The 18,925-nt window shown below is 43.7% G+C and overlaps 1 protein-coding gene across 1 annotated transcript in view; it reads right to left on the bottom strand.

Annotated features, from left to right (window-relative positions):
• The window catches only part of BACH2 (BTB domain and CNC homolog 2), a 158,000-nt gene extending 139,755 nt beyond the window's left edge, over positions 1-18,245 (bottom strand). The window contains exon 1 of the mRNA XM_060115393.1: positions 18,201-18,245. The gene's annotated coding sequence lies outside the window, so the exon portion shown is untranslated. The remainder of the gene's footprint in view (positions 1-18,200) is intronic.
• Positions 18,246-18,925: the final 680 nt, after the last annotated feature.

The raw sequence follows: 18,925 nt of genomic DNA, 5'->3' as shown, positions 1-18,925 counted from the left end.
GGGGCTCTGGGCAAGCACCCACCTATGGACAGCACATTGCTTAAGCCTCACGGCAATTCCGTGAAGTGAACACTATTATTTCCATTTTGCATGGCAAGAAATGGAGGCTTCCAAGCTTTGAGGGAGCCAGTCACACAGTCACACAGCTAGCAAGAGGCCAGGATGCGTGGGAACTGGGATGCGATCCAGGGCTCCTTCTGTTTCACTGTATGGACTCCTGGGGGAAGTAGCCAGCTCTCTTCCCCCGACCCCATCTCCACTTTCCACCTGTAACTTGTGGGCAGATGAAGGCTGAGTATCAGACCAACCAGGAACCGCACAGAGATTGGGGCTAATGTCCCATGGTCATCCTGACTGTGACTCTTCAAAATAACACTAGGGTTATCTGGTTTGTGCTGCCAAGGAGTGCTGCAGTCTTGTCTATAACAGCTCCCAAACATGGCCCTAAAAGATAACGATTCTCATTCTAGTGATGGGGGGGTGGAAGGGGGTTCATTGTTCCAAATGAGACCACTGGTTCTATTGTGGGCTAGTGTTAGCTGCAAGAAAATTCTTGTTCTGAGCCCAAATTGCTTTCTCTTATACCTCCTGGTTCTGCTTTTTCTGGAATAACCAAGTCTTTCATGCATCGAAATACAGCTATTGTGTGTCTCCTTCTTTTTATCTTCTCCAGGCTCACCTTCCTTGGTTCCTTCAACCACTGCTTTTAAGACATACTCTCTGATGGCCTCTTCAATCCCGATCCCTGTTCATGGAGTCTATGTACCTCATCAAATTTACTGTCAAAAATTTGGTTCCTCCAGTATCAGAAGGCAGCCAAGGGTCCTTCAGAGCCATGAGCTGGACCATAGAACATCACAGAGGTGGAGGTCTTCACCCCTTTTTCAGCTGACCTAGTTTTCTCTTCAATGTCTCTAGCCAGTAGTGTTTGGAATAAGGCATTTCAGGATCTCCACATTCTTGTTTCTAAGGTTATTATTCACAAGCTCTTACAGAGGCAATTTTCTCAGTTTGGAGAGCAGTCAGGCTAGGAGCCTCACCTTTGCTGGGGAGACTGAGAAACTCACCACGTGATCACTCACACATCTGCTGTTTCCTTCCCTGTATCGCTTCTCTGCCTTCAGCCCCTTGGTCAATCCAACCTCCTCCTGTGTAAAAAGCGCACAATATCTCAAGGCTTCCCTGTAACCTCTGACAGGGGAACAGAAACACCTTTCACAAAGCCATGCTATCAAAGGATAGAAGAGAGAACAGAACCTTCAGTAAAGAACACCAAACATCCCACCAGAAAGTCCCAAACAACCCTGAAAAGTGAGAATAAAACTACCAAAAGCTGACAGAGGGTAACAAGCATTATTTCCAACCCACATTTGTCCTTCTAAAAAAGCCAACCAACTACAGAAAAAAAAAAAAAAAAAAACAACCCTGGAATGTACGAAATCTAACATCATTAACATATTTCCTGTCCTCACACAGCTTATAAAAAATGTTTCTGAGCTCTTCCCTGGCTCATTTACAATGATGAGAGGGAGCGAAAAGGAAATGCAACAGATGGGACCACCATCCTCTCTCGCAGCAATTTATCGCCACTTGAGGTAGCTTGGGCGAGATTTCAAACCTCTTTCAGTTGTACCAAGAGTTTATTCCTGCCCAAGAACAATGAAGACGAGGCTCCTTAAAAAAGCTGCAGGTTATAAGCCATGTTTACTACTCTGTATTTTTGTTGTTTCTAAAAGAGATCACCCCAGCCTGCCTCCAACCCTCCCCAAACTGACTCCACGAGGATTTAATCTGGTACTGATTTAGAGCTGACAGGTGGCACATGCATAATTAAAGATGACCTAACACAGAATGCTCTCATTCCTGGCATATTATCAGACACTTAAGCAAAGCAATTATCAGTAGGCAATCTTTTCTGTCAACAGAGATAGAGATGAAACATTTCTTCAATTAAGAGGATTCTGAAAGGATGCTGTATATATATCCATCTGCAAGTACTTGAAAATCTTTAGGGTTTAATCCTAAATCAGCTCAACAAGCACCTCTGGCCAGTTAAATTGTGTTTTTTTCTCCCCCCTACTTTTCCTGGAAGGTAACATTTTTTTTTTTTTTTTGCTTGATCGAAGTAGGAGGGTCACATTTTAAGCATCAGAATCTTCAAAACAAACAATCTAGGGGCATCATCAGAGACCTGATCCAAGCTGACAAGGAAATCTCTGCATTTTCCTGCCATTGCCTTGCTGGGGTTTACAAATATACCAAGCCTTCCTTACAGGTGTGAGGCAAAAAAGGGATAGGGTTTAAATAAAAGTAAATTTAATAAAAAATTTCCTTTAAAGCAGGATTATTCCCTCCCCGCGTTCCACCAGTGTCAGAGGATTTACAGAAGTACTGTCAAGCCTTAAAATTTCATCTTGAATCTAAGTGATTTAAAGGATTTTTTTTTTCATTTGAAGAAATAAATATCATTCAAGGGAAGAAGGGTCTTGACCAAATGATGGATTTCCCATTTCAGGCAGAGGAGGGAAGAGGCACTATATTCACTAATAGAGTACTGTACTTTTTATAAATTACAGTGCATGTACTTTATCTAAATGAATGCATTTTAGCTTTCTTTAGAACAGAAATTGCTTTAATGTTATAGCGAGACAAGTGATTTTCTTTTCTTTTTTAAAAGGTGCTTTATACGTTAATGGGTTTTTTGAAGCCCATGTAAAAACTGGCTTCCCTGAGACAGAGAACTTCACAACGTTTGTGGTGCATATTTTGCCACATTTCACAAGAGGTCTTATTGTTTAAATTCTTATATCCTTATGTCATCTGTGAACAAATGGCTTTATTGTTCATTTGAACGTGTCTTTATAGGATCTCTGGTGGTAGGGCTGATGTTGTTGTTTGCACTTTTTCCCTCATCAAGTCAGAACAAAAGTCCCTTTTTCTGTAGCACTGGGAACTCGGGAACACGGAGCGTGTGGCAGCTGTTTTCAGTTGGAAACACCATAATGATCATGTAAGTGAAGTGCTAACATTAATGGGCTGACTTCTGACAAGTAAATCAAGATCTATGGAAAAGTTTCTTCTACACCACAGACTTCAAGGTAATGCAACATAGAAGCATTTCATAGGACAATTAAGAATCATCCAGTAAATTTAGATGCTTGCCCTGCTGGGCAACAGGACTCAATTCCTTCCAAGATGAGTTTTCCTTGGAAGATACTCCATTCAGAATATTAGAGGAAAGATACCAGTAGTCTTTGGGGAAAGCATATTCAAGAGGAGACGTGGTGGTGATGGTGGAATCATTAATGGGAGATTCAGCAGGACTCAAAGCTCAAGTTCATTATATTTCTCAGAACTAAGAATAGCTTCTGAATGAATACTCACAATTCTCTATAGACCTATTTCTCCTAAGGAGCTCCCCCTTTCTCCCTTTCCAATTTTAATGTTAAAAAAAAAAAAGAGAGAGAGAGAATGTAGTCAAACATGGGTAGGTAGGCAGGAACAAAGGAGCCTCTACAGACTGGAGGAGCATCTAACCCAGCTCCATTTTCATTTTTTTTTTGTGTGGTACACGGGCCTCTCACTGTTGTGGCCTCTCCCATTGCGGAGCACAGGCTCCGGACGTGCAGGCTCAGCGGCCATGGCTCACGGGCCCAGCCGCTCCGCGGCATGTGGGATCTTCCCGGACCAGGGTACGAACCTGTGTCCCCTGCATCGGCAGGCGGACTCTCAACCACTGCGCCACCAGGGAAGCCCCCCAGCTCCATTTTAGATGCTGTTAAACACCTCCCATCAGGATTCAACTCAGAAAAACTCAAAAGATGTAGCTTGATAGTATGCGGCATCAAGAAGCCGGGACAAAGAAATATGTCCCATGTGTATTATTAGGGCCAATGGCAAAACACATGGGATCTCCCAATCGATGTCATGCATGAAATGAAATTATAAGATATAAGGTACATACTACCATCAAAATAACATAATACAAAGGCCAAAAATTCTAGTAAGTTTATTTAGGGAGAGACTCTCATTTCACATACAAACTAAGGGCCCCAGACTTTTTGTGTCACTTTAGTAAATAAGGCAATGACCAGAAGCACAGTCCTTGTATGCTGAGGATGGCACGTGATACTAAGACATTTTGCATCATGCCTCTTACACTTAGTTATCACTTTAGAATCATCAACTGACAGAATTTTTAAAAATGTCATTCAGGTGATGGTACCTAACATAATACAGAAATATCAACCACCTTATTGTGAGCCAAGGTTTCTCCTATCCACCCTCGACGCTAGTTTTCCAAGTATCTTGGTTTCACTAAGTTTTATGTTTGGATGAATAAAATAAGATTGTAACTATGGCTACAAAATAAAGACTAAATTACAATACCCTGATATGGATCAAGTATTATTTTGGAAAGAATAAAAAGTCAAATCCAAGATATTATTGTCACTGCTATCTGTGTCCCCTGTTTCAGAAAAGTTGCTCAAAATCTGCAGTTTGGAAGCCTTACAGAGACATTCTGCAGAATACCATGTATTCTCCTTGTTAACAGATGATCAGAGATGCTTATCAGGTTTGTTTCACTAAGGACAAAGTGTAACACGTATTTTAAAAAGTCCAAATGATGCAGTTTCAACTCTCTATCCATTCAGAGAGGACATCTGCTTTCTGGTTAAGGAGTGGCTGTGACTAATCCCAGAGCAGTTGGTATGGCTTTTTCAAGAACTGGAGGTCAAAGTGGACAAAGTGCCCAGAACACTTCCAGTGGCCAAGAAGGCAGGGGTCCAACTGATGCTCTTATTTTCTTCTCCTAATATTTCCCCCCAAAAGGTGGCCTCACTTCACTGCGGGGGGATAAAAGAAAATAGAAGAAGCGAAAAAACAGTTTTTCTCCACAAACGGCACTCTAGGAATCAACTGTTCTTAACTTGGAATTCTTTCAGGAAATGAAATGTTAGGCGCGGGTCAATTCGTTGCCCTTTGGGATGGAAGGTGATGAGAGGGAAAAAATGTTAGGACAGGATTAAAGAAACGTATGTTCTTATGAAGGCAGGGTGTTGGAAAAGAAACAATGTTACAGAGAGAAGGATGATTACATCCTCACAATGTCTGTAGGATTGTCACCAAAAGAAAATAAGACAAGGGCTAGGTTAGAAATGAACATCTAGTATCACCAGCTACAAATGACAAGAAAGGGAATCCAGCACTAACCAGTTTATACAAATCAACTTATATTTATTCCCTTGGGGTCAACTGAAACCTATACCCCAGGAGACATGAGGTGCTTTCACATGGACACATTTGTAACCTCTGAAAACTAATCAACAAAGGAGAATATAAAACCGCCAGGTATAATGGAAACAGGTGACGTCCACCCCTGCAGCCAGCTGTGATGTCGTATCTTCCGCTTGGTGCTGACAGCCTTCTCTTCTCTCCTCTCATTCCGACACAATGCCTTCAGGTCTGTCTAAGTAATGTAATCTACTGGAGTGGAACTCCCTGGATACCCTGGTGCAGCACTTGATGACAGTATCATTTATACTGCACAGTGTCGTGGCCTGACCCTGATCCACTGGTCTTCACGCCTCATTCAGAGCCGAGCGTGTAATTCCACCTTCCACGGTACCCTTCTGGGGTGTGCGTGGACAAATTTACTCCATCCAGCACTGATTACAAACCTCGGCTGAAATGCTCTCATTAGATTTCTATTTCTCACTCCAGATGTCAATCTTACTGAAAATGCCAATTTTCCCGAGGATTCATCCATTAGCAATAAACTCTAAAGCATTCCGTGACTGAATGCATTAAACCAGCAATGAGCACATGCACTTAAAATACATCATTAGAGTAAATCTCCATTGCAAATGCTTTACGTCATTCAACCAAAGGAATAATGAGCCCGGCCAGTACCCTCAAACTGCACATGAAGGATAGGTTAAAACTGGCGGTTACGCAGGAAGAAGTAGGCGGTACATCAACGAGATGAATTTCAGAATCTGTGTCATTCCTTAGGAGGGTGTGGTAGGAAATCACAGCCAGAGCTTAATGTATCACCTTCTTTTGCCTATGATTTTTTTTTTTTTTCTGTACGCGGGCCTCTCACTGTTGTGGCCTCTCCCGTTGCGGAGCACAGACTCCGGACGCGCAGGCTCAGCGGCCATGGCTCACGGGCCCAGCAGCTCCGCGGCATGTGGGATCCTCCCAGACCAGGACACGAACCCATGTCCCCTGCATCGGCAGGCGGACTCTCAACCACTGTGCCACCAGGGAAGCCCTTGCCTATGATTTTTACAGAAACTTCAGTCTGTGGCAAAGTGCAATAAGACAGGCAAAGATAACAGGGAGTAGGTGTGTTCATGGAAGGGACTGAGGCTGTATCTGCAATGCTAGGAACTTGTTAGTCACCTAGAATGATCTGCTCTGCCTGAAAAGCATTCTTCCATTTCTTTCAACAGGAAAAAAAAAAAAAAAGGAAAAAACAACACTCTCTGGATGCACTGAAAGAACCTGGGTACCATTCCAATGAAAGAAAGGCTTTACTGGTGTAGTTAACCTGAGAAATATCTGCACCCCACCGGACTAATGGGTCCTAACGTGAAAGATCCAGAAAATCCAATGATGATGTTAACATATACATTACAAATCAGAGATTGTATCTGTGACTGGGGTGGTAGGACAGACCATGAAAAGAAAAATTTGGAGAGAAAAAATTTAAAACTAGCAAAATACATCAACTGATAAAAGCAAGCCATCACTGCTTTATACCTGCACCATGTTTTAATTCCTTAGCTTATTGGTCTCATTTATCACTTCTGGCCAGGTCCCAAGTGAGGCCAAGTCAGGGTACAGTCATAATTTCTTTATTAATTTGATAAATGAAGAAACTGCATCCCAGAAAGGTCACGGAGGAGGCTGAAGAATCTGATGTGAGCTCCTTAGCATCTAATACTAAAGATTAACTGAAAAAGTTAAGTGATACCTACAATGATGACCTTCTTATGAAATATACAATGTATTTATTTAATGGAAAACTTTGGTGGGCAGAAAAAGACTCCTAGAAGGGCAGGTATACGTTACACTAAACAAAATGATTTGCAAAAAATAATAAAAAGGAGAAGAAACAGTAATTGTTTTCTTCTTGTGGCATCTGGTTATCTATAGGATTGATCAGATGTGATAACAGATGTGATACTGTCTATAGGGAATTAGACCACCATGGAAGCTAATTGCTCCTCAAGTTTTGCCCATTCCCACCTGAAATATTTAAAACCTTCCTTGATTATAACATTAGCGCTCTCTCTTTCATGATGTACATCAGCAGGTATTACAATTAACATGCACAGATGTCAGAACTGAAATATCCACGTTTAAATAAAAAACAAAGAGGGCTTCCCTGGTGGCGCAGTGGTTGAGAGTCCGCCTGCCGATGCAGGGGACACGGGTTCATGCCCCGGTCCGGGAAGATCCCACATGCCGCGGAGCGGCTGGGCCCGTGAGCCATGGCCACCGAGCCTGTGCGCCTGGAGCCTGTGCTCCACAATGGGAGAGGTCACAACAGTGAGAGGCCCGCGTAACGCAAAAAAAAAAAAAAAAAAAAAAAACAACAGTGAGAAGGTAAAAATAACTGAGCATGCTCAGCACAGTGCTCACCTTCAGAGGAAAGGGAGGCTTCCATGGTGCTAATTTAATGGCAAAATAAAAAACTGAGCCCCTGGAGAGCATCAGCAGCTGATGAAGAGCCAAACTACTTGCAAAATAACCTGTAGCCTTCTGATTGAGAAACGATGAGTAAGAGGCTGATCTTGTGTCCATTTAATTCCAAAATTTGTACTCTGAGCAGTGCGGGGAACCCCACAAATGCCTTGAAATTCTCCACCACATTTGTATGATGCAACAGCACGAAGAAGCATCACCATCACCCTTTTACTGAAGGCTGGCTTTGTGCTTCACGTACGTGATCTTATTGACTCCCCACCAGCACCCTATGAGGTAGGCACTACCCCGTTCCAGTTTTTAATGAAAGACATCCAGGCCTAGGAGAGGTTCAATAACTAGATCAAGGTCAACAGGTAGCTAAGCCAAGATTTGAGGCTGGGTCCTCTTTCTCCCAAAGCTCTTGTCTCACTTTAACTATCCTGCCTCACCATCTGCTGAGGTTGGAGACACCAGTGGGGAATGTGATCTGCAGTCATCAGTTTCCAGAAGCTTCTGGAATGACTGCTCTCTTGACTCATCTTATTTCCCAAATGACATCAAACTGCAAGGCTTCAGCACACTTGTAGACATTCTCGTTCTTTGGAAATGTCACAGCCACTCAGCCAGTAGAACAGGGACAGCACCATCGTTGGGATCACGGAGGTGCAAATTTCCCTGTGAACACCAACACCACCTCTCTTGGGTGTTTCTTGTAGCCACAAACCGACACGTTACCACTTACTGTGGTTGCAGGGGACTCGGCCGTCAGATGAAGGGAGTTTTTACTTGGTTAACTGCCCCTCTGACGTCTGTGTCCACAGCAGGCCTGTGCCCGCCGCTGTCCACCCCCCACCCCGTCCCTACGCGAACCAAAGGGTTCCAATCTCTCCGCAACACTGCTAAGAAATCCCTCCCTTGCTGTTCTATGAGTTGACAAGACACAACTTTCTAACAATGAGCCGAGAAGATGGATGCTGTAAAACAGCATTTCAAACAAGGCAATTACTCTTCAACAAAAGATTCAAGGATCCCATCACTACTTCTTGCGACACACCTTGTTTACGTATGAGTTGTGCCTTTCTTCCTTCAGAAAGGGAGAATGCTGATAAACTATCGCAGGTAGACACACAGCGCCCAAACCTGGCCGCCTTGCTGCTGCTGAAACAGAGACACATTTATTTCCCCAATGCACCACTTACCAGACAGATGCAAAGATGTGGGCAAGCCAGTCATCAGAATTAACAGAGTGATTGTGCTTGCACTACACATTCTGATTTGTATGAATCTTATTTTTAGCCACGCATAAAGGGCAATAAATGGAAAATCTTATTCTAACCACTACTCTTTCTGGGCCACCCACACTGCTCCACCTACCATACAAGTCCACAAATGTGAAAAAAAAAAAAAACACACACACACACACACAAAAAACACAAAAAAAACCCCAAGCCAGGGTTCGTCCTAACAAGGGATGCAAAGTGGCTAAAATGTGTGACATTTTTTCCAGTTTGTGTTTGTACTTGCAGCCTTTTTCTGTATCAGGACTTTCAGGGAAAAAAACGTTGACTTATCTCTGGGCATTTTCAAAGACTCCACGGTGGTGACCAGGCAGCGCAGTGGCACGCGCGATCCGCCAGGCACCGCCACCACCCCGTTGTGAGCTGCCTGTCAACCGGCTTCTAGCAAAGAAACGCACCCCAAACACATCTCTGTAACTTCGGGCAGATGATACTGACAACGTTTCCTTTTGCAACAAGCTCGGGGTTTTAAAAGTTCCTCTAATGAACAAAAGTGACATCAGAAACGTCAACATCTCTAGAACAGAGCAGGCTGTCAAGAATGATTTTGCCAAAGTTAGGGCAATGGCGCTTGTCCTAAATCTGCTCTCAGCGTGCCGTGGGCCAATGCTCACCAAGGCACAACACCCCCTTGCTGTCTCCCTTCCCTTCTCTGCATTTTCGTCTCTGTCTGTTCCATCCAGTCACTCCCCAGGCCTGCAGCTCACCAAGCACGAACGCATACACGCTGTCCCTGCCAAGCGGAGCCGCTGATGTGGAGAAACACCCGCCTTGAGAGCAAATAAAAAAAAAAAAATTGAGGAAGAGGATGTTTTCTGGGGGCATAGAGAGGAGAGAGATGAGAGTCTATTTTTTATTATCATCTCTTTAGACTTTTCATGAGAAGTTAAGTCATTAAGGTCCCTGGGTACCAATCTGAATGCATGTTCCTCTGAGCCCTCTGCAAAGCACGGCAGCAAACACACGCAGGTAAGGATTAATATTTAAAAGACACGAAACGAGTCAACGCTGAGAAAGTCATCTTTACCTGTGTGCTCGCTCATTATCCAGAAACTAGAGGAAATGCTGTCATCCCGGTAGCTGCACGCCCTGCAGAGCTCACACCTGCTTCTGAAGAGTAGCGCTGACGAGATGGATCAGAAAATCTTTCGGGGGTTAGAGTCCACTAGCATCAGAAGCTCTGACTAGTGTTGTAAAAACACGGGTAATTAAGTGTTACCAAAAAGTGGGTCACCCACGACTGAGGTAGAACCACACCTCCTCACGCTAGACTCCAAATGACTGTGCTGTGACAGGGTGGGAGGGGTCTGAACACAGCGAAAGCAAAACTTTTATGTGGTGAGAAGCGTTTTAGTTTTCACTGGTTTAGGTTAGAGAAAGTTAATCTCAATGTCAACTGCAAACCAGCTCAACTTCTTAGTGAGTTTTTGAAGTTTTACAACAAATGCTGGCTGTTCGTGTCACGGGAAATTCAGAGTCAGTGTCACAAACAGTCCAAGGGACAGTCTGAGGTTTCTGTGACAGGCCCGTCGCGACGAGCGAACGCCGTGACTCAGGGAAGCAAGGAGGTCAAACCAAAACTGAAGGCAAGGAACCGAGTTCTCACTATCCACATGAGCATCTCCTTCTCCAAGGGAGGCTCAAAGCACTGCAGACCGCTTCCCACACCAGTACCCAATCCGGGCATTCGATACAATGGCGGGCAGTTACCAAAGCATCTTTCGATGACTGTCTGAACCAGGCAGGATATATACCTGGACTGAGCACATTCGTTCATCGGTCCCTTAAGAGCTACAGAAATTTTAGTTCAGATCAGTACCCGCTGTGTCCCTATTATATACAAGGACACAAAGGATCAGAAGGGATGCAGAGGGAAGAATTTAGAAGGACCTGCTTTTAAAGAACCCAAGTCTTGTACAGAGGATGCTAAGACCACACCACACCCAATGCCTAATATGGATCATTCTTAAAACACAAAAGCTCTTCTAGCAGCTGTTTACTAAACACTTTCTATTCTACTGACGGAAGGTTTGTGGGTGGCATTCCTTCAACCTTTCTCAGATGACTCCTTTAACAATCCCCTTAATTTGAATCTGGGTTTGCTTTCAGCGTTCAAAGCCCTTCCTCACTTTGGCTAAGAGTCAGGCTTCATCCTGATCCAAAGTCGAGCTCTCTCCAAAGGGAAGCACAGAGATAATGCAGCACAACCCACGCCATAGCCCGAACACCGTACCAGAGGAATCTGAAGAGAAGCTTCTTTGAAGGGGGATAAAGCATGAAGAGTCGAAGGAAAACTCTCTGGTTCAGAGCACAAGGAGGGCTATATCTGAACGTAAAATTGGAATTTTACTGGAGTCCACGTTGTTTGGAGTATGGTTGGGGGATGGGGGGAATTTGGGTAATCAACCTCTCCCACTTCTGCCAAATTGTCTTAGAGTGTATCAACTGTGAATTTTTAAATACCTAGAACACAATCAGTTGATCTAACACTAAAACCATCTTGGTCCTCATTAAATCTTTCTTTTATGATTCCAGAGGCCCACTAGGATCTTGCAGGGCCATTCAAAAATCATTTTTATTGACAGAATACAGAAATGAAAAAAAACCCAGTTAATAGTGATTTTCACTCCATAAAGGCACTGGTGAGTCTACAGAGGTATCTGTCCTTGCAAGAGTTGATGACTGTAATTTGAAGGGAGAAAAATAAACGACTAGGCGATCACTGTCCTAGAAAATGATATCAAACACATCATTCCTGAACTCCACCAATTTGTGGGATGTCAGAAGGCCAGAGTACTGCTTGTAAATTGGGAATTAGTTAATAAAATGAAAAAAAGTCTGGAAAAACACACAAAAGTAGGAGTTAACAGGTAGGTTGTATCTGGGTAGCTGGATGAAAGGGAACTTATTTTCTTTATTCTCTTCTGTTATTTTATAAATTTTGTACAATAAACATGTATTACTTTTATAATCAGGAAAATAAAGCTACTTCTGTTTTGATAAAAGGAAACAATTCTCTGATTCTGATCTTTCTAGTCACTAAGGACACTTAATACATTGGATCTAGTATAGTAATCTGGGCTGGTGACAAAGCAGACATGAAATACAGGGAAAATCTGCTAGAAACAATAGATGATAGCTTCTAGTTAAGCATGACAAGGACGCTTAAGAATCCTGCTACACTACAGAGCTTTGCAGATACTTTTCTTCCTCACCATGACCATGGTCTGGGCACTCTCCAGTTGTACCAGAGCTCCACCCGCCAGGGGCCTCACAGTGATCAGTTTAACGGGGGTGTCCTTGGAAGAGGGTAGTTACCCCTTGGGTTAAATTACAGCTCAGAGAGAGAGTTGTCACTTCCTTAGTACAGGCACATCCAAAAAAGAGCACACAAATAATTTCGAAAAAGCAACAGATTGGAAATTAATTAGAATAAGGTGACAAACTATTCGTACTACAACTGACATCACTTGGTGACCAGCTCTGTCATATGCATGGCTGAGTTTATTTGGAGATTCACAGGGAATAATACCTTTTGAAATTTGGACCTGTATAATACTATGCTGGTCACATCACCCCTCTCTGTACCATGAGTGTATATGCAGAGAATGAAAATTAATTTTGATGATGCCTTCAGCAGAACATAATTGTGAAACAATATGTTATAAATAATCACACACATTCTTTAAAAAAAAACAGAATGGCTTCAAAAGTATGCCAATGGTTCCCCAATGACAATAAGAACTAAATATATATGTTCATGAAATTATTATCTTACCAATCTTATCATTAACATCACAACTTTTAGAGCGCTTCCAAACATAATAAACAGAGTAAATGTAAAGAGAGTATCTGAGATTTAAACTCTGGCACTGCAAAGGTGGTAAAAGCCAAAACTTGCACAGTTTCTCAAGAATAAAAATGAATTGTATATTTTTTCTATTCTAAGTCAACATTTTTAGATTTTTTTTTTTTTTTTGCGGTACACGGGCCTCTCACTACTGTGGCCTCTCCCGTTGCGGAGCACAGGCTCCAGATGCGCAGGCTTAGCGGCCATGGCTCACAGGCCCAGCCGCTCCGCGGCATGTGGGATCTTCCTGGACCGGGGCACGAACTCGTGTCCCCTGCATCGGCAGGTGGACTCTCAACCACTGCGCCACCAGGGAAGCCCTAGATTATTATTAAGACACAAAAATAGGTACAATAAAACCTCAGCTGATTAGACTATTTGAAGACAAGATGAGTTTTTGGTTTGTTTCAGTTTTCCCGTGACTTGACAGACAGTTAGAAAATGCTTTTTGTTGAAAACGTTTCCAAAGCAGTTTCTTCTCCTAATTTTAAAGGATTTAACCATTCTCAGTGATTCAGCAGGTCAGTGTCACCAACTACAAATATCCTCCAGGGTATATTCTCTACCTTTACTAAACCAAAGCTATCTTGTTTTCTGAATCTTTATCACTGAAAAAGGGAAGTGGGATGTGAGCGGTAGGGTGGGGTATGGGAGGGGGTGGGTAGGAAGTATGAAGGCTAGTTAATTCAGGGTTCTGGTAACTTGGGTCCCAGGTAGCTGAGCCATCGCTAAATACGAATTCAGTGCCTGTAACCAGGCACATCTGATCCTTGGGGCCATGAAAGCTGACCAGGAGAGCCCCCGAGGGTCGGTCTTTGTTCCTTTTCTCTACCTCATGTCTTTTCCTCTGGGTGACTGTTGTGGGGAATCTGTGTCAGGGTGTCCATCCAAAAATCATGGTCTCCAAACTCCTGGGGCTGAATTTGTTTTGATTAGAGTCTATATCCATGTCGTTTCCACTCACGCTTAGGGTGCCAGTAGCTACGTGTGATGTCAAAGCTGAATAAGCACCTACTTCTCCTCTCTCTTAGACCTTGCTCACCTGGATTTTCTTTTCTATAAAAACCTTTAATTCCAGTTTTTTGATATTTTAGCAGCTCCCTATGGCAACTGACTCCAAAACCTTTGTTGCTACGCCCTGTTGTCCATCACCTAAGTGAAAAGCATGGAGAGTGTATTTCTCAGCAGGTCTGGGAAGTCGGGGGTGGGAATGAGCGACTGATTTATATGTATTGTACTTCAGCTTTGATGACTTTATTTCACCTCTTTTTTGGTTGTACCTTTTCCTTGAGCCAAACGCATACATAGTCATGTATGTATGTACGTATATGTATACAATATGTATGTATGTATATGTATATAATGCACACACATGCACGCTCACATATCTAAGTGAAGGAGAAAGTGGAATAATTTAGGACAGAGGTTTTTGAGATCTTTGAAACTATGGATCCTTATGCACCACTCTTCAGGAATTACAATCCCTGGTCAGACCTAAGGGCAGGGCCTGAAAGGAGTAAAGTAAAATAGTAAAGTAGTAAAGTAAAGGAGACCTGAGGGAAACATGGCTACTAGCCCCGTGAGAATTCACTGATCATTCTGCAAGGCCAGCTTTCTAGAAACCTAGAATAAGAAGCAACCCCCCCCCCCCACAAAGTAGGACCCAAATGGACTCAGTGGGTTCAATCCTGCACGTTTCTCACAGGCCTGCAGGTCACTCATACAATTGTTTTATGATTTATGGGTACCATAATGCCCAACATTACAGAGATTTGGTGATGGGGGATGAACGGTCCTTCATCGGGAGAATGTCCAACAGGCATTATAATTAGAAGCCCTGTTGCAGGAGGACTATTTGCTACTAATTTTCTTTCCAAGTTTCCATTTTCTACTAGGCTTCAGTCTGTGGCAAGTCTATATCCCCTGGTTCCTGCTTCCACATCCGCCTCCACTGCTAAGACCTGTCACCTGCCGCCACTAGGCACGCATCCTGGGGTGCGGTACCTGGACTCATTTATGATGATACAACTCACATGAACTGCAGCAGCCCCATGACAGGAGCACAGGAGGCTACACGTCCCCTCCATCACAGTGAAGCAGCTTCCCTGCGTGTGTAAATGGCATTTTGAAAGAGATGATGGTCATCGATGGCAAATTTCCCTAGTGGTTTCTGACAAATATGTCCTTGTCCCGGTAGGAAACCTATTCCTAAGACTGAAGTCTAACATTCTGCAGGTCCCTTACATTTGCCGAAAGGGGGCCAGGGTAGTGTCAGGGCTGATGGAGGTGTGAGGGACACAGCCATCTGTGCTTCTCCCGCCCTCCCAAACTATAGCATCCCTGTCAAGCACTACTTAGTATTCTGCCCAGTATTCTTAGAAGGAAAGTAAGCTCTGGTGTTCAGGGTTTTTTGTGTGTGTGTGGTAAAATACACATAACATTTACCACGTAAATCATTTTTAAGAGTACAGGTCAGTTGCATTAAGTACATTCACATTATTGTGTAACTATCACCACCATCCATCTCCAGAACTTTTCCATCTTCCCAGAGTGAAACTCTGTACCCATTAAACACTGACTCCCCTTTCCCCTTTATTCTCAGCACCTGGCAACCACCCTTCTAAATACTTTCTGACTATGACTTTGATTAGTCTAGGTACCTCATATAAGTGGGAGCATATAATATTTGTCATTTTGTGTCTGGCTTATTTCACTTGGTATCTCCATGTTTCATCCACGTTGGAGCATGTGTCAGAATTTCATATTTTTAAGACTGAATAATATTCCATTGTATGTATATACCACATTTTCTTTATTCATTCATTGCTGATAGAAACTTGAGTTGCTTCCACCTTTGTGCAATTGTGAATAATGCCGTATGAACATGAGTGTACCAACACCCGTTCAAGACCCTGCTTTCACTTCTTTTATACCCAGAAGTGGAACTGCTGGATCATACGGTCGTTCTGTGTTTACATTTTCGAGGAATCATCATACCGTTTGGTATTCCGTTTTTAAAAATCAATAAACGTAATGTTTTAGTGCAGTTTCAGGTTGACTGCAAAACTGCAGGGAAAGCACCGTGGGGTCCCACATACCCCTCACCTCCACTTGCATGATATTTTTCTAGAGATGCGCTAGGCACTTGGTGCCTTGAGTGTTTCACCCAAGGCTGCAGGGAGAGCTTCAGGCAGGTGGCACCAGGGCCGGCAGGAGTCTGCAGCTCCAACTTGCCTGAGGTGTTACAGCAGCCTTCTACCCGTACTGGCTCGTAGTTATTCAACTGACTGACATCAAAGGTGATCTATCAGGAAAACCTGCAGTGTAAACGCGGACACTCCCAGATGCCAAAGCAGGAAAGCAGGGGGGAGATTAAGGAGCCTTCGATCCAACCCATTTCTTTTACTTCTTCATGAAGATGCTTCATGAACTGAAACTTCCCAGAATGCTGTACGGAATAGCCCATTAGTGCTTGAAGGAGACGTTACAGTTGGTAAAGGTAGTGATAATAGGTAATTACATCGCTCACAACTCTGTCAGCCCTAATTCCAACCCTGTTACCAGTCCTTTGGGCGGCTCCCAGAAGACAGCTCCAGATTCATTCCTTTTAGAACTCTTTCATCACCTCTTGCTTTTTTGGTCTTATTTGTCTGATGAACACACACACTTAAATCTATCTCCGGGATTTTTGGCTCTGTTAACGTTTAGTCAATAGATAATGCTCCTTCATTACATATCTGCTTGGGAGTTGCTTTATGAAAGGTGATTATTCTCAATTTCAGAGAGTTATCATAAAAGAACTGTAAGCCCTAAGTGCAACTTTGAATGATAACATTTACCACATTGAAGTAAAATGTTATAAATCACAATGCTTATCCACAGATTCAAAATGCCCAGAAATTTCTCAAACATTTCCTGGACAGCATCACTCAGACTATTTTTACACTCAACATTGACTCAATGAAACCAAAGAAAACATGTTGTGTAAAACTCCTACATTGAAAGCTTAGAAATATACAAACTGCATATAGGTTCACAGGCACATCTGTACATTTGCGTGTACACTCCCATATACCCTAGTGTGCATTTGTTGAGCCAAACTCTTCTACTTTATTCTTTTTTTTTTTTTTTTTTTAATTTCCAGTAGTCTTTTATTTATTTATTTATTTATTTATTTTTTGCGGTATGCGGGCCTCTCACTGTTGTGGCCTCTCCCGTTGCGGAGCACAGGCTCCGGATGCGCAGGCCCAGCGGCCATGGCTCACGGGCCCAGCCGCTCCGCGGCATATGGGATCCTCCCAGACCGGGGCACGAACCCGTATCCCCTGCATCGGCAGGCGGACTCTCAACCACTGCGCCACCAGGGAGGCCCTACTTTATTCTTTTAACATGGAATAAAGTGTTCTTGTCCTCGGCAGAGAGGTGACCGGCTTGTTCCAAAGCTAACACGGTAACATGCTGACCTTCCAAAGATGTCAGTCCTAAGAATTTAAAACCCCACAAAACCCTGGACTTGCTGGCTTGGACTGTTTATTAGAGGTGCACCTTCCTTCCCATATGTGATTTGTAAATCAAATCACATTTAAGTGTATGAGAGGAAGGATCATACTGGGATGATTCACTTTGAAAGGGAACAATATATTTCCCAGTCTAGGAGGAATAAGATTTTCTCTTTTGAGTGTATCTAAAAGCATGATGAGGACACCTGCAAAAGGACTGTAGCTGTCATTTTAGCCTGTTAACAGCACTGTTAGTCAACCCTGTTGAAAGCCAAGGGCAAAGAGTGGCTGGTACTCGCGCCTCTGGAGTCGAGTCTGGCACTCTGGAGTCGCCTCTGGCACAGAATAATGACATCTACTTGGCTGGACTTTCAAAGGTGACCGTGCTGAGAAGACCTTAACATTCTCTCTTCCGAGAGATGAGTCCATGTATTAAATAAAGCACCACTACCTTCATTTAGTGAAGTTTCATACACTTTTCTACCTTTATCATTCCTCTTTCAGTCACACTTGAGTTAAAGCAGTGATTCTCAAAGTGGGGTCCCTGGAGCAGCTGCATCAGCATTGCCTGGAAACTTGTTAGGAAAGCCAATTTCCAGACCTACCCCCCAACCCCACGTCTCCTGAGTCCGGTAGTCTGGGCACAAGGCCCAGCAAGCTGGACTTTAACAGGCCCTCCAGGTGATTCTGAAGCAAGCTTATGTGTAAGATCCACTGAGTTAGGGAACCACCAACATGCAGATTCTAACCCCGTTCCCTTCCTCAATTATAATTCTCAAGACACCTTGTTATTATCAACTCAGAAAATTCTTAGCCTTCTTTGGTTGGAGGAAAGAAACCTTAGTCAAAACTTACATGTAATTTTTCCAGGTCCCGTGCTGGCTTCAAGTCTTAGGATGCAGGGAACTGGGTGAAGGGAGAGAAGAGAAGGCTACGGCAATCCATTCAGACATGGACCCCAAAGCTCTGTGGGGCAACCTTGTGACAGGTCAGCGAGTGTCCACCTGATTGGGGAAGAAGACTGTCCATTAGCAGAGGAAACCTTGCATGTTAACGTCATCCCCTTTCCCCTGTTATCCCGCTATACCCCATCCCTTCCCCTGCTTTCATGACCTCTAACTTACTGTGCGCCTCTGGACTGGTCCACCTAAACAGAATACTATAAAATAATCCAGGTATCAATGCTGGGGCTCACCCCAGGGGGAAGCACAGCCCTCACCGGGTGCTCTCCTGAACCCCAAGGCAGCTTGGACATAGGTCAACGTCCAATCAGTTATCTCTCTATTGCATCTCATGAATGTTTTGTTTCAACAAATCACAACACCTTGATTTAAAAGACATACGTGCGGGACTTCCCTGGTGGCGCAGTGGTTAACAGTCTGCCTGCCAATGCAGGAGACACGGGTTCGAGCCCTGGTCCGGGAAGATCCCACATGCCGTGGACAACTAAGCCCGTGCACCACAACTACTGAAGCCCACGTACCCTAGAGCCTGAGTGCTGCAACTACTGAGCCCACGCACTGCAACTACTGAAGCCCACGCACCTAGAGCTCGTGCTCCACAACAATAGAAGCCACCAC

The sequence above is a fragment of the Mesoplodon densirostris genome, chromosome 12 (genome assembly GCF_025265405.1).
Source record: "Mesoplodon densirostris isolate mMesDen1 chromosome 12, mMesDen1 primary haplotype, whole genome shotgun sequence".
Classification (NCBI taxonomy): Eukaryota; Metazoa; Chordata; class Mammalia; order Artiodactyla; family Ziphiidae; genus Mesoplodon; species Mesoplodon densirostris.
This window is presented reverse-complemented; position numbering and strand designations above follow the sequence as displayed.